At 35.7% G+C, this 16,566-nt stretch overlaps 1 non-coding gene across 1 annotated transcript; it reads left to right on the top strand.

Moving 5' to 3' along the window:
- The first annotated feature begins 14,072 nt into the window (after positions 1–14,072).
- LOC115900158 lies at positions 14,073–14,175 on the top strand. The gene has a single exon (XR_004059828.1). It is a non-coding gene; the product is annotated as a U6 spliceosomal RNA (small nuclear RNA).
- The last annotated feature ends 2,391 nt before the right edge of the window (positions 14,176–16,566 follow it).

The raw sequence follows: 16,566 nt of genomic DNA, 5'->3' as shown, positions 1-16,566 counted from the left end.
AGGACTTGCACCAGTGGCCCCCTGGACTCTCAGGCCTTCAACCTCAGCCTGTGAGTTGCACGAACAGCTTCTTTGGTTCTAAGGCATTAGACTTGGACTGAGCCAAGCTAGTATGTTCCCTGATCCTCCACCTTGCAGATGGGCTATCATGGGACTACTCAGACTTCATAATTGAGTGAGACATTTCCCCTAATAAATCCATTCTCGTGTGTCTCTCTAAGTATACCTTCTATCAGTTCTGTTACTCTGGAGAATACTAACTAAAACATACATCAATACAATTCACCATATGAACATTTTTTTTTTAATTTACCTTGGCAGATGTAGAAATAATATTTGAAAAAATTCAATATTTATTCATGATAAGAAAATCTCTCAGTGCACAAGAAAAAGAGGAAACTCCCTTATTCTGATAAAAGACATCAGGAATAAACCTACCACTAATATATTTAACAGTGAAAGACTGAATGCATTATTCTGAATATCAGAAAGAAAGGTAAGATGTTGGCTCTCACTTCTTCTAGTCAACATTGTACTGGAGGTCCTAGCCAAAATATTTAACTATATGTTTATTTTTGAAATAGATATGGAACTATTTAGGTTTTCTAGTTCTTTCTGAGTGAGTTTAATAGGGTGTGTTTTTCAAGGAATTTTTCTATCATATCCAGTTACCAAATAAGGCAAGGAAAAAAAAAGCTAAAAGCATACAGATTAAAATAAAATAAATACAACTGTCTATATTTGCACACACCACAATTATCTAAATAGGCAGTTACAAAAGATTAAAAGAAATATATGAGTACAAATAACTGTGTTTAGCAAGATCACAGGAAATAAGTCCATTTTAAAATCAAGCCAGGCATGGTGGCTCATGCCTGTAATCCTAGCACTTTGGGAGGCCAAGGCAGGCAGATTGCTTGATTCCGGGAGTTCAAGACTAGCCTGGGCAACACGGCAAAACCTCATCTCTACAAAAAATACAAAAAATTAGCTGAGTGTGGTGGCATATGCCTGTAGTCCCATCTACTTGAGAGGCTGAGGTGGGAGAATCAATGAGTCCAGGAGAGTGTAGTGAGCCGTTATTGTGCCACTGCGTTCTCCCCTGGTAACAGAGTGAGACCTTGTCTCAAATAAATAAATAAATAAATAAATACATTACATTTCTACATTGTAGCAAAAAACAAATAGAAATTGAAATCCTAAATTGTTATATAACTAAATTTGAATTAAAAAGCACAAAGTGCTTACGGATAAATTTAAAAATATATGTGTAAGACTAGCACACTAAAAATGACAAAATAATACTGAAAGTAAGGGTGATATAAATAAATGCAGAGATTTATGGTGTTTACGGATTGAAAGACACAATATCATTAAGTTGTTCATTCTCAATCTGTAGATTCAAGGTAAGCTTAATTAAAATCTCAAGAGAACTTCTGTTGTTCTTGTCTTGTTACAGTTCTTGTTGCCGAAAATGAGAAAAGACAAGTAAAAGCTTGGCAGAAGTTATTGATTATATTTAAACCTGTGGTTAAATTTACATAAGGAAAGATTAAATGGCGGCATCATCAAGATAGCAGAGTAGGTGATACCTGGCTTTGTCTTCACCACAGAAAAAGAGAGACAGCTGTTCAAAAACCAAAATATCCTCAAGAAAGCTCAAGGGCCTGTAGGATACAGTAAATTCCTCTTCAAAGATTTGAGCCTCTTAACTTCCGCTAACACTCAGGAGGGAGAAAATCGTTCAGTACAATGAGTTCTGAATTCCTCTTCAAAGAACCAATGTGTCAGTAGGTTTAGCTTCCCTGTTCTTTGCTCTCCATTTTAAAGTTTAACTTCCACGTTCTTTACGCCTCCTTGTCCCTAGTTTCAGTAAACAACACCCTGCTAGCCTCTATCACCTGCTCTGTCCTTCGTCATCTTTAGTCACCTGCTCTGTAACCGTCCTTCCCGCTGAAATGACTCATCCCATCACTCTGGCTCGTACCCCTCCCTGCCTTCTTTGAAATAGTCAGTCTCAATTAGTTTAGACTGTGTGGTCCAACCCTAGCAAATAGGGGAAAGACACAGCAGTAGGGATTAGCTGCATTAGGGATAAGAATCCCTTCCTCTCCCTTGTCTAGTGTGCTCTCGCCATTGCTCCATCTGCGAGATGCACCCCTCTATAGAAGTAAATTTGCGGCGGGGCACGGTGGCTCACGCCTGTAATCCCAGCACTTTGGGGGGCCGAGGCGGGCAGATCACATGAGGTCAGGAGTTGAGACCAGACTGACTAACATGGAGAAACCCCGTCTCTACTAAAAATACAAAATTAGCCTGGCGTGGTGGTGTACGCCTGTAATCCCAGCTATTCGAGAGGCTGGGGCAGGAGAATCATGTGAACCCGGGAGGTGGAGGTTGTGGTGAGCTGAGATCGCGCCATTGCACTCCAGCCTGGGAGACAAGAATTAAACTCCATCTCAAAAAAAAAAAAAAAGAAAAAGAAAAGAAAAAGTAAATTTGCATTACTGAGAAAGCCTTTTGCCGAAGTGCTGTTTCTTCTTTGCTGCACTGACAATTTGTTTCCACCAGGCCCATTTAAGAAGCTACAGCAATACAGAAAAGTAAAAACAAACAAACAAACAAAATATCCACAATGAAAAGGATCACTGGTGAAATCAGCATACCTGAGATGCCAGGAGACGGTTAAGAACAAAGAAGAAAAACAGAGGCCACTAGTTATTGACCACAAGGCAGAAACCACAGTGGTCCCCAGTGTCTTGCTCCACAGAAAGCGCTGGTGTATTTTGCCACTTAGGTAATCTACATCCATGCCCACTGGGAAACTCCAGAGAGAAATATGTGACTGCACATCTCAGCTACAAGAAGCAGCCCTTGCTGAACTACTTCAGAAAAGATGCCGGATCCGCGACTGCACTGGGCATACTCACATCTCAAATACCAGAGCCATCAGCATAGCAAGTTACTTTGCACTCCAAGCCTCATAGCCAAACTCTCACTCCATGTTCCTAGACTCTGCGAACCAACTCAGCCACCATATAGAGTTGTTTTGCCCAAACCCGAGTCATTGTATCTCTGCACATATCTGTTCTCCTACTCTCAGTTCCTGGCTGCTTCACAAGCATCCACACTTCACATACTGTGACAAATGCAATAGTGGGGATGCCTGTGCCACCAGTACCATGCCATTAGTTGCTGCTACACAGGTGCTGAAACAGCCTTTGCAAAATTATAATCAGCAAGAAGGTAATGACAATGGGGAAGATCTCATCTAGCCCAGCTGCCCTCATGGCTTTAGCCCCCAAGCTGCTTCTGATTATTAATGGGCTAGCTTTGGTAGACATTTAGTTTACAGTTTAAATGATAATAGCCTTTCCCCAAAACTCAACCACCTTTGTAGAGCTAATGAGTGGTTGCTGGGCTAGAACAAGCAGAGGAGCCCTAACCCTGTTAAGGTGAAGACATAAACCATTGTCAGCCGTATGCAACTTCCCTAATTGCTCCTGCAAATAACATCACTATTATCGAACCTAAGATTGGCCTTTTGAGATGTATTTTCTTTTTCTTTTTTCTTTTCTTTCTTTCTTTCTTGTTTTTTTTTTTTTTTTTTTTTTTTTTTTTTTTTCATATTTGACACCCATGGCTCCACCTGGGCCTGATGACTCCACCTGGACCTGCCAACTCTGTTCCTGTGGCCCCAGCCAGAAGTGATTCAGCCCAAAGGATGACAGCTTTGACCCCCTATGATTTCATCTCTGCCCCAACCAATCAGCAGCAAGCACCTGTTACCTGGCCACCATCACCCTTTCCCAAAGCTGACTTTGAAAAACCCCAAACCTACAAGCTTTGGGAAGGCTGATGTTAGTAATAATAAAACTCCTGTCAACCACACAGCCAGCTCTGCATGAATTACTCTTTCTCTATTGCAATTCCCCTGTCCTGATAAATCGGCTCTGTCTAGGCAGTGGGTAAGGTAAACCTGTTGGGTAGTCACAGTGTCACTTATCAGACACTCAAGCTACTGCCACTGTGAACAGGCAGACAGGTCAAATCCAATGCCAAGAGAGATCCCCGGGGCTATAACTTTCTTGATGGGAGAAACACAGTTGGGAGGACCTCAGCAGTCACAGTTACCAAAGATCCTAACAACCCTCCTCACCATTGCAGACATCCACAGTATTGTCTTCTGAGGATACCTGCAACTCTCAGCAACACTGACCTCATCTGACACAGCTGCACAGAGACTATACAGCTTCACCATCCCTGGTCCAGAACTGCTGCATACCACAGAGCAAGGACTCTCTTATTTTCCTGCAGGAAAACATATTTCTATAGCAAAACTAGCTTGTAAAGCCTAGAGGAGAAGACTCCTCCATCAAATGCACAGGCATCAACATAAGGCAATAAGAAACATGAAAAAATGAGTAAACATTGCCTGGATAAAATAGGGAGACACTGTCTCTACAAAAAATTAAAAAACTAGCCAGGTATGGTAGCAAGTGCCTGTGGTTCCAGCTACTTGGTAGGCTGAGGTGGGAAGATAGCTTGGGCCCAGAAGGTAAAAGCTGCAGTGAGCCACGATCATTTCATTGCACTCCAATCTGGGCAACAGAGCAAAAGCCTGTCTCAAAAAAAAAAAAAAAAAAAAAAAAAAAAGACACTACTAAAACACAATAATTTCCAAGTAGCTAATGTCAAAGCAGTTGGCATGAACAAATTGCCTGACAAGGAATTTGAAATAATGCTTTCAAGGAAGCTCAGTCTCCTTAAAGCAAATATGGAAAGAAAATTCAATGAAATTTGGAAAACAGTAACTGATCAAAATGAAAAAGGTAATAAAGAAATGAAAAAAAAAAGAAATTCTGAGGCTAAAAATATAATACATAAAATACAAAATCAAATAGAAAATATAAAAAGCAAAATTAATTAAGCAGAAGAATCTGTGGAGTAAACGGTCATTTAAAACTATACAGTTAGTAGAAGATAGAAGGAAGAAAATGAAAATGAATGATGAAAAGTGATGGGATTAATGAGACCGCACCAAAAGCATAAATATTCAAATGATAGTTCAGGTAAGAGAAGAGAAAGACAAAGGGCAGAAAGTTTCTTTAAATAAATAATAGTGGAAAACTTCCCAAATTTGGAAGAAAATGTGGCATACATATACAATGGAACACTGTTTAGTGTAAGAGAAAAATAAAGAAGGAAATGCTGTCATTTGTGACAACGTAGATAAACCTGGAGGACATCATGTTAAGTGAAATGAGTAAGCTAGGCACAGAAAGACAAACAGAGTCATGCACCAGTGTTCAGTCAATGACAACCAAATATACCATGGTGGTCCCATAAGATTATAATACATTATTTTTACTGTAGCTTTGTTATGTGTTGATATGTTTAGATACATGAAAACTGACCATCGTGTTACAGTTGCCTACAGTATTCAGTAGAGTAACATGTGTACAGGCTTGTAGCCTAAGAACAATAGGCTATACCATATAGCTTACTCTGCAGTAGGCTCTCTCTCTCTCTCTATATATATATATATTTAAATATATATATATTTAAGCTTGTGGAAGTACACTCCATAGTGTTTGCACAATGATGAAATATCCTAACAACACATTTCTCAGAACATATGCCCTTCGTTAAGCAACGCATGACTGTACCACATGATCTCTCTCATACATGGAATCTTAAAAAGTGCAACTCATTGAAACAGAGAAAAAAATGGTGATTACCGGAGTCTTGGGGTGAGGTCAGATGATCAGATGTTAGAGAACACAAAATTTGAATTAGGAGAAATAAGTTCAAGAAATCTATTGTAGAACATGGTGCCTACAGCTAATACATTGTATACTTGAAAATTGCTAGGACAATAGATTTTAAGTTTTCTCACCATACACACATATGAATATGTTTGGGAAGTAATGCATATGTTAAATAACTCTATTTAGCCATTCCATAATGTATACATATATCAAAACACTATGTTTTATATTATAAATATATGCAATTTTTACTTGTCAGTTTGAAAATAAATTAAAAATAAAGACTAAAACCCTGAGAAAAATTATGTGGTAAAAAAGAGTTGACTATAAAGAAATTATATGATAAACAATAATTGATAAGAAATTTATCTATAGTTAAAATCAAAATTAATCACATATAGGAATAACAAAATAATAGGACTGTAAATGTATTCCATTATATAAATGTAAACACTTAAACTGGTGATCAGTAAAAGTTGAGTTGTAAAAGAAATTATGTAAAAATATATTAACTTCATTACTCTTTACTAGTAAGATACTATTTTAAAAATAGAACATTAAGCATATAAAATCAGCTATAGTATACAAGTATTTACTGAAACAATATATGCTGCATAAATTATCACAGAAACAAAATAAAATAAAGGAAATACAATGTAACAAAAAAGAAAAATAACATAACAGAGAATATAACAAGATATGACTACAATCTTCAAACCCATTTGTCAAATAAAAGGAAATATTTTTAATTGGGTATTATCTAAATTAAGTTTTATCCATATAGTAAAAAATATATAGAATATATGTACCCATTAAAAAGAATGAGGCAACTCTATAAATACTGATGAGAATAGTTTCCAAGTAAAAATTATCAGGAATGCTGAGTGAGTATTTTCACATTTTAAAAAATCATACAGGCTGGGCATGGTGGCTCACGCCTGTAATCCCAGCACTTCGGGAGGCCAACGCGGGCGGATCACGAGATCAGGAGATTGAGACCCTCCTGGCTAACACGGTGAACCCCTGTCTGTACTAAAAAAAAAAAAAAAAAAAAAAAAAAGTACAAAACTTTAACCGGGCGTGGTGGCGGGCGCCTGTAGTCCCAGCTACTTGGGAGGCTGAGGCAGGAGAATGGCGTGAACCCGGGAGGCGGAGCTTGCAGTGAGCCAAGATTGCGCCACTGCACTCCAGCCTGGGGGACAGAGCGAGACTCTCTCAAAACAAAACGAAACAAAACAAAATCATGCGTACACACACGGAAACACGCAGACACACATAGTTATCTCGATAAAGATATAGAGAAAATAATTAAATATTGATTGCCTTTGAAAGTAAGATTTGAAAAACAGTTGGGAGAGTTACTTTCACAGGGTTAAATAAACAGGGTAAATTTGCTTTTATATATTAAATTTTGTGCACGCACGTATTTTATCCATTCAAATAGAAATGACATTGTTCTAAGAAGTATGCCTTTCTTTTCCATCGCAGCACCCTGTTCACTTCTTCAAGAGTACTTCAAAAAAATTTGCAGTTAAAAGAATGCATTTATGTTTATGTTCATTGTTTATCAGACTTGTGAGGCTTTAAGATTTGTGTGGGCTAGGACAAAGTATGTTCCCCACTGCACAGAACCTGGTCTGCAGATAAACCCTAAGTCTGCATACTTCAAAAGAATGAATGAACATAACTAAGTGAATGAAAGTAGGTGACTGTATCCACCAAGAGATGAAAAGAATCAAATGAAAAAATATTTATACTGGTAATGAAATACGAGTTAAAACTAAAATGTTATAATTTGCTTATCTAATTTGCAAACTCTTTATAATTATTAACATCCAACACTTTTGAAAGTATGCAAACAGGCACTTGCAAACATTGCTGTGTTGGAAAGAATGCAAAATATTCAGAGAAAAATTCATAAAATGGAATAATTGAACTTAACATATAGTTTCACAATATAAAGAGTTGGCTAGAAAAAAATGAGGTATAATCCTACGATGCAGTACTATGCCGTGAAGAAAACCTACTTTACAATAATAATATTTTAAAAGTTCACATGTTAATAACCAAATTGTTTCTATTTCTGAGCATAATTTTTAAAAGAAAAAAGTGTGCATACATACAGACACACATACATTGCAAAAATATTGCAAGTACATAAGGCAAGAATTTCACAGTGGTTATATATTAATGTCAGGGCTATTTGTACATTTAGATATTTTGCACATTTTCTATAGTGAACACATATGAGTTTTTAAATTACAACATTTGCAACAAAAATATGTCACGAGTAGACTAACATCTAAATGGGTAAAAAGCTTGATTCCTAACTGGCAAAACAAAAAAACCCAAAAGTTAATGAAATATAATTTCTATTATGAGACAGAGCTACTCCTATAAAATAATGTTTCAAAGCATTTCTTTTCTATTTTGGGTGAGCAAAAAAAAGAACATTTCAGACATAAAATGTGTTGGCATCTTGGTTTAATCTAAAGATCATGATTTTGACTCATATCGTCCTTGATTCAAATAAGGCTCCACTTCCCACCAGAGCCCAGTCTGGCCTCTCCCTATGTACCAGGTTGTTTTTATGCAGATGAACAGTAATGTTACATAGCTATCTGCAAGGATAAATTCCCTTTAACTTCTCCAAGTTTCAGTTTCTATATCTGAAGTAGTGATGTCGGTGCCAACCCCAAAAGAATTTAACAAAAATAATGCTCACCGAAATGCCTAGAACACATTCATCTTAGTGAATGTATATATACCATACATGTACAAATTGTAATTAACATAAACTGTCTAAATGTAAATATAGACACAGATTGCATGCCTATAAAAATGGAGACATATAATTGCATACTAACAAATGGAAGTGCATTTTATAAAGAGAGGATTAGATATGCTTGCAAGTGGAACGTAAAACGCCAGTATATTTTCTATTTTTCACTGACAATTTTAAGAGTAAACAGAAGGGGTTTACCAATTTTGATTTATTAATATCACGCAACTTATTTTTGGTTCAAAACTAGGTTTATTCTTTTAGGATGGGCAGAAATATGCAAGAAAGAAAGAAAGAAAGAAAGCCAAGATTTAAGGAAAGACTCTGAAATAAAATATGCACACACAGACTTGAAACAATCTGGTCCTAGGGTAACAAAGTAACAGGTTTTTCTCCACACATTTCCCCCACCCCCAGACAGGCACTGAATCCCAGTATGCAAACAAAAGGGACATATTGTAGAGGTGATTCATACAGCTGGGAAGACAAAAGGCTGTATCAACCAAAGCCAACATTTAACAACGGCCTATAATGGCAAACTTGTTTCTCTCTTTTTGAGGAAAAGTGGCATGTTTGAATAAGTGGCATATTCTCTAAAGTTTCCATTTTTAAACATTAACTAATATACCTAAAATAACTACCAACTTTCCCTTTTTTTTTTTTTTTTTTTTTTTTTACAGAAACCCAGTTTTTCATAAATATCTGTCTGTGCTTTCATCTACATATGTGCTGCTATCTTTCCATAAACTCAATCACAGTGTAATTTAGTCTGTATGGGTAAATGTAGAAAGGCTCTCAGATGGCTTAGAAGAAATAGAACAAAATTAGTTTGGATTTTTTTCCAAGTGGATTGTCACAATCTGTGCATGTTATTTCCCTTATCGTTACATTTATGCAACATTCAGATTCCCTTTCCTCCTTCATCTATCTCCTATTTAAGATAAACAGGGGAAAAATTAAGTGGGTATAATCACCTCTAGATTATTCATAAACATTATACAATAGCTAAGAGGCTGTAATGTTTGAATGGCTGTTATTGGTTTAAATTTGGCATGTGACATTGAAGCAGTGTATCCTCTAATGTGCCCAGGAAAATCTCAAAAATCTTAATCAGAGTTCCAGGCACAGATAGGCAGAGGATAATTTTTTTTTTTTTTTTTTTTTTTTTTTTGCTATGCTATGTTTTAACATTCCAGAATCTGGTCTCTGTCAAGATCATCGTTCAAAGGAGCCTCCATTTTAACACAGCTGCCGCTAGATTTCAAATACAGGATTAAAGCAGCTTGTTTATAGAAATGTGTTTAGTCTCATTTCTAAGGAAATTTATATTTGACATGCTACTTATGTATTTTATTAAACCATAATTATTTGCTACTAACAAAGACAACACAAATAAATACATGTTAATCTCAAAGTCACAACAGAAATTATTTCTTCCAGGTAGCTCCAAGTTGGCCTCCAAAAGTGGAGGGTCTCTGAACTTTCTTCCATTGAACATCACTAATAAAAGGATGGCACCTAGGATTTAAACATCATTTTCCCAACTAATGGCAATACCGTTGCAAGTACTTGAACTAATTAGATTCAAAAGACATTTCTAATTCTTCTGCATTTAATTGATTTTTCCCTGTGCGTGCCTCTGAAACCTTCTAAACCTCCTAAACCATAATAAGAATTTATATTTGTATCATGAATATTTTCCACAATGAATATCAATTACCCATTTGCGCTTTATTTTCTCTCTTACTAGCATTCCCTTTGGAGCAGAGGTCTTGCCTCCTTGCCTTCTATACCCATGTTTGAAACACAGCGCCAACCAGGTGCGGTGTGCCCCTTCTCAGGAGGCTGTGGCAGGAAGATCACTTGAACCCAGGACTTTGAGACTTAAGTGAGCTATGATTGCACCAAACTGCACTCCAGCCTGGGCAACAGAGCAAGACCCTGTCTCAAAACCAAACAAAACATTGCTAGAACAGTAGTCTTTGAATTCAATAAATTATCTATTTTATGTTAATATGATTTGGAGCCTACCACCACATCAGATATTCAGAAAATCTTTCCCACCATACTAACTTTATTTTTAAAAATTTTCCTTGTCATATAATAGTTGTACACATCTTGTGGGGGCATATGTAATACTTTGATACATGTATACACTGTGTAATGATCAAATCCAAGTAATTGGGATATTGATAACCTCAAATATTTGTCTTTTTTGTTGTTGGGAACATTATAATTCTTCTCTTCTAGCTATTTTGAAATATACAGAAATTGTTGTTAACTATAATTTTCCTATTGAACTATCAAATACTAGAACTTGTCCATCTAACTATATTTTTGTACTGACTATAATTTCATCAGGGACCTCAATTTCTGATACGAAGTGGATGAATAACACCACCATTTTAGATTCAATATAACCTAGTCACTTCCAGGTTAATGTAGTTTTGTTGGAGAAAATACGCAGCTTTTCAAAATTGCTCTACATCCTCCCTTTGTCATCTTTCAGCCAATGAAAGCTGAGTTTAGAAGAGGCTTGCATACATATGGCTTAGCATTGGAAGAGACAGGTGAGAAGAAACAGGGAAAATAGGCAGTAGTGCTCCAGTGAGTTCATCCAGCATCCAGATCCATTCGAGTGTTTTTCTATTCTGCATCGTCAAAGCTAACTCACCAGCATCCCATCGTTATTCCAGCCTGTAAGAAAGGAAAATGAGAAGTAGTGGAGAGCATGAAATTTCCTACTTGGTGATATGACCTGGAAGTTGTGTACATTATTCCTGTTTCAATCCAATTGACTGGAACTTACTGGGTTCAGTAAGTTTCATAACACATTCTGATAGCAAAGATATTTACATGAATAGCTAACAACTGTGTAAGAAAAAAAAGAGTTTTCATGAAATGGGTGAAAATAACATCTAACGAAAGTTGTTTAAGCAGGAGGAATCAATTCATCTTGAGGAATTAGGTAAAGCATTTTAGAGCATGTCTCATAAAATGAACTAAATGGGTTATATTCAATTGATTTATTGAACATATTTAGTTAATCTCAGCAATGTAAGTAATGAGAAGCTAGGTAATGAGAAGCTAAACAATTACTACACCTTTCCTAAATGGGAGTTACTAATTACTAATTTTGCTATACTTTTCTTGCATGACCAAAATCACATAAAATGGTGAAACCCGGGGTATTCTGAGATACATTTTTTTAAAGTTCAAAGTTCTATGATATATTAAAATAGAAATGCTATGTACCATATGCTACACTTTCAAATCAACTGGGTAATACTGTGCAAAATAGCAAGCAAATATTGAGAAAAAGTTTTGTATGACTTGAATCAGTTATCTTCGGTTATAGATAACTTTTGGCTGAAAACAATGAACAGAGACTTTAGATGTGTTGCAGAAGTTTACAAAAAATTACCTCAGACCCTGAGCTCATTGATCTCCCAATTCTGTCTGTTTTTGTTGATTTTCAGTCTTTTTAATCTTGCCCCATGGATTCATCATGGGTCTTTTAGTTATTTATTTTTAACAGCAAAGCAAAAGCATACACAAAAGCTCCTTAGAAGACTTAAGTTTCTGCTTTCTTGATGAAAACTACAAAAAAAAAAAAAAAAAACTTAGGAAAGTAAGTATCCTGAAAAAGAGATATTCCTATAGCTAACTTAAATCAACAATGACTAGGCTGACCCTCTGGAGTGGGGCATATTGCCATTCTAATTAATTCAAGGTTTACATATTAAGTAAGTAGAGAGAGAATGTCTTTGGGGTAAGCAAATTATGAATTCTTCCATAGCTATGTAACCTCTGAAATCATGGCCTTCATGTGCTTGATAATTCTTGGACAACTTTAAGGTTATTTCCAATCTCCACTGCCTCCTTAAGTAACTCACTTCATCAGTGATGCCATCTCTCTCCTTAATAAACAGTATTCCCTTTCTACTGCCTCTTTGTTCATGGAATTACTAGTATCTCCCATAATAAAAATAAATAAATATCTTCTCATCCCAATCACTGATTCTAACTACCTTGCAATTTTTCGCCTTTCCTCAATGGCCAGGTATTTCTTAAGTGTAATTCGTACTCATTGCCTCTGCTCATTTACTGCCCTTTTACTATCTAACCCCAATTAGTATGATCTTTCCTCCACAAAAACAACAAACCTGTTATTGGTAAAGTCAACAGTGGCCAACGATTTTAATATTTCAAGTGAAATACACAATTTTCTGATCTTGTAAAACCTGAGTACTGTGTGGCATTTCACTCTGTTTACTACTCTTGCTGAAATTCTAGCTTCCTTTGGCACCTGATAATATGTTGTTTATTGGATTTTCTCATATATTCTTGGCCACATCTTGGTCATTTTAATAATTTATGTATTCTCTTTCTATATCTCCTCCATTGATACAGGATACCAATATGATAAAAATACTCTACATTAAGAAATGCCTGTTGTTATAAATAGAATACGATTGATTTTGTTAGACCATTAAATTTCTCTATCACGTTTAAGTGAACATGATATTCACCTGGAATTGATTTTCAGTGATATTGAAGACCAGGATGATAAACAGATACCCTGTTTCATCACATAGACAAATACTGTAAAAGTATAATTTATAAAGTTAAATATGCAGTCAAGCATAAAGAAAAAGAAAGGGGATCCTCAGGTGTTAGTAACAAATAGAAAACTCAAAACCAGATGAACCAGTCTCAAAGTAATTCAACTGTGGCTCATGAGTGCTTCAATAATCCTTGAGGGTTAAAATCCAACACCATTCTATGGAAAGAAAACGTGGCCTCTCATCTCTAAAAAGTTGAAAGCTTAAACAGTCATCTGAGTATGGCTGAGATCCTTGAAGTTTTGCCCTAGGCATTATTTAAAAAAAAGAAAAAACAACTTAGACAACAAACGTTAACTACTGACCTGGAAAAGTGTTTTTAAAACTGACTACATATCAAGGAAAAAAGAAAAGAAAGATCACCATAAGAAATAGGATATCAAGGCCTATTGCATGATCGAGGATGGAGTCTAAATATATATTGCCTACATGATAGCAGAGACACATTCTAGGAAATTAACTTAACACTACTTGAGAATTATTGAAAACCCTAAATCCCTTATTGAAGCACATATTCTCCCATAGCAGTTTGCACTGAACTGCCACAGACCTCTGCCAAGCTCACAGGAAAAAATTACAAACCTCAAAAGAAATAAGCCCCCTAAAATCAATACATTAAATATGATAAAAGAAATTTATTTATCCAACTATTCATCCATCTGATGTTTATCATCTGATGACCACTATAAACTAGAGAGTTTTGAAGGCATAGCATATACAGAGGTAAATAGAGAGCGACAAAATGAAGATATAAAAGAAAGGAAAGAAACTACAGCAAGTCAGGATAAAAGGAGGAGGAAGAGGAGTAATAGGAGGAGGAAAAGGGTAAGAATCACAAAACAGAAAAGCTATAATAAGAATTTACTGTCTGAAATTAAAACTTAATGGACACATGTTCACTTCAGGGGTATACGCAGCAAAACTGGAACAATACAAAGATTAGTTTGGCTCCTCCTCAAGGATGGCATGCAATTATGTGATATTGCTATATAATTTTTAACATCAATTTTTAAGTCTGATAAAGATAGCACTTTTTTAGTCTACAGAATAATATCACCAATGAACTTTTTTAGTCTGAAGAAGTCTACAGAATAATATCACCAATGAACATTGGTGAATAATCCTCATACAATATCATCAAATAGAATTGCACAGGCAAACAAAAATTTTTTAATATAAACAACTGAAGAAAACTAGGATGGTAGAGTATTAGATATTTTATTAAAATATTTTGCTATATTAATACATCTAAGGAGAAAACTCATAAGAATATCTCCAGATAGGATGAAAAGTGCTAGACAAAATTCAAAGACCATATCTGCTAAAAATCACTCAGTAAAATAGAAATAGGTGAACACAGTGAAATACTGCACCACTTATATGTATCAGAATGGTCAAAATAAAACAAAATGCCAAGTTTTGTTAAAGATATGGACCAACAAGAACTTTATTATACTGTTGGAAAATGATATGTCAGACAGTGCTAAAGCTGAAGATTTGCATAACCTATGGAACCACCAATTCCACTCTTAGGAATGTAATTGACCAAGATGAACTTAATATTTACCTCAGTTTGACTAAAGTTTAGATAGAGTTCTTCCTTACTCTAGAGGCCTGACCTCCCTTTCCTTAGAGCATTTACTTTGGAAAACTGGTAATTATCACTTCTTTCCCTGTCTTTGTCAGATGAATAGTTTGCAAATATTTTCTCCCATTCAACATATTGTATCTTCACTTTGCTGATTGCTTCCTTTGTTGTTCAGAAGCTTATTCGTTTGATATAGTTCCATTTTATCTGTGCTTTTGAGGTCTTAGCCATAAAATTTTTGCATAGGCTAGTGTCCTTAAGTATTTTTCCTGTTTTTGTTTAGTATTTTTATAATTTTAGGTCTTATGTTTAAGTCATTAATTCATCTTAAGTTGAATTTTTTACATGTTTTGATATAGGAGTTCAGTTTTATTCTTCTGCATATGGACATCCAGTTTCCCCAGCACCATTTATTGAAGTATGTCCTTTACCTAACGTATAGTCTTAGTATTGTTCTTAAGAAAATCATCAGTTGGCTATAAATATGTAGATTTCTTTCTGGATTATCTGCTCTGCTCCATTGGACTATGTGTCTCTTTTTATGCCAATTCCAGGCTACTTTGGTTATTATAGCCTAGTAATATATTTTGAAGTCAGGTAGGGTGATGCCAACAGCTTTGTTGTTTTGGGGATTGCTTTGGGTATGCAGGCTCCTTTTGGCTCCCATACAAATTTTAGAACTGCTTTTTCTATTTCTATAAATAATGACATTGGCATTTTGGTAAGAAATGCATTGAATCTATAGATTTTGGGGGGAAGTATGGTCATTTTAACAATATTGATTCTTCCAATCCATGAGCATTTGTTTGGGTCCTCTTAAATTTCTTTCATTAGTATTTTGTAGGGGATTTTTAAAATGTAAATTTAAAAAAACAAAAACAACAACAAAAAAAAAAACCTCTTGCCATCTATACACCTAGGACTGTCTTTCTCCAAGACCTGGAAGCCATCCCTTTGAAATGTAATCCACATTTAGTCAACTAGGAGACCTATCTCCCAGTGTCTATTGGAGGGTAGAAACCTAACATCAGTGGGTCGGTCCCTACTTCCAAGTTACACAGCTATCTCCTGTGGTAAAGACAGATAATTAGGTATGGCCAGTTGGCAAACACACACAACCTACAATCCTCCCATACCTGCTCTTAATAACTCTCCTATCCAGACATTGTTTTAGTGGAATTGAGTTTAGACTGTGCTCTCCTCTCTGTCCTATTGCAATGGCCTTGAATAAAGTCATCCTTACCTGCTTAACTTTATCTGGTGCATGTTTTGACTTGACATTCCCAACAGAAATGCAAACATGTATACTCCAAAAAGACATGCACTAGAATGTTCACAGCAGCACTCTTCAGAATAACCCCAAACTTTAGCCAATTGTCAATCAACACTTGAATGAATACATAATTCATGGTATATTCACAAAATAATACTATTCAACAATAAAAATGTCTACAACTGCAGGGAAACATAACATCAAGCAAAAAAGGCAAAACAAGCCAGTCACAAATGCCTTCTATTTTATTTAATTCACATAAATTACAAAAACAAGTGGAGCTTATCTATCCTCTTAGAAATCAGGCTCATAACTATCCTTGGTGGAGATAGTAACAGAGAGTTATTCAAGAGGTGCTGGTCATATTCTGTTTCTTGTTCAAGGTGCTAGTTACACGGGTGCATTTAGAATGTGAAAATTCAGCAAACTGTCTAGTTTTGAAAGATGCACTTTTCTTTATGGATATTACTCTTAGCATTTTTAAAAGTCACCCAGGGATCTTGTTAAGCATACAGATTTCAGTACCA

This window comes from Rhinopithecus roxellana, chromosome 10 (assembly GCF_007565055.1).
Source record: "Rhinopithecus roxellana isolate Shanxi Qingling chromosome 10, ASM756505v1, whole genome shotgun sequence".
Classification (NCBI taxonomy): Eukaryota; Metazoa; Chordata; class Mammalia; order Primates; family Cercopithecidae; genus Rhinopithecus; species Rhinopithecus roxellana.
Note: the sequence above shows the minus strand (reverse complement) of the source record. Positions and strands in the feature narration are given on the sequence as shown.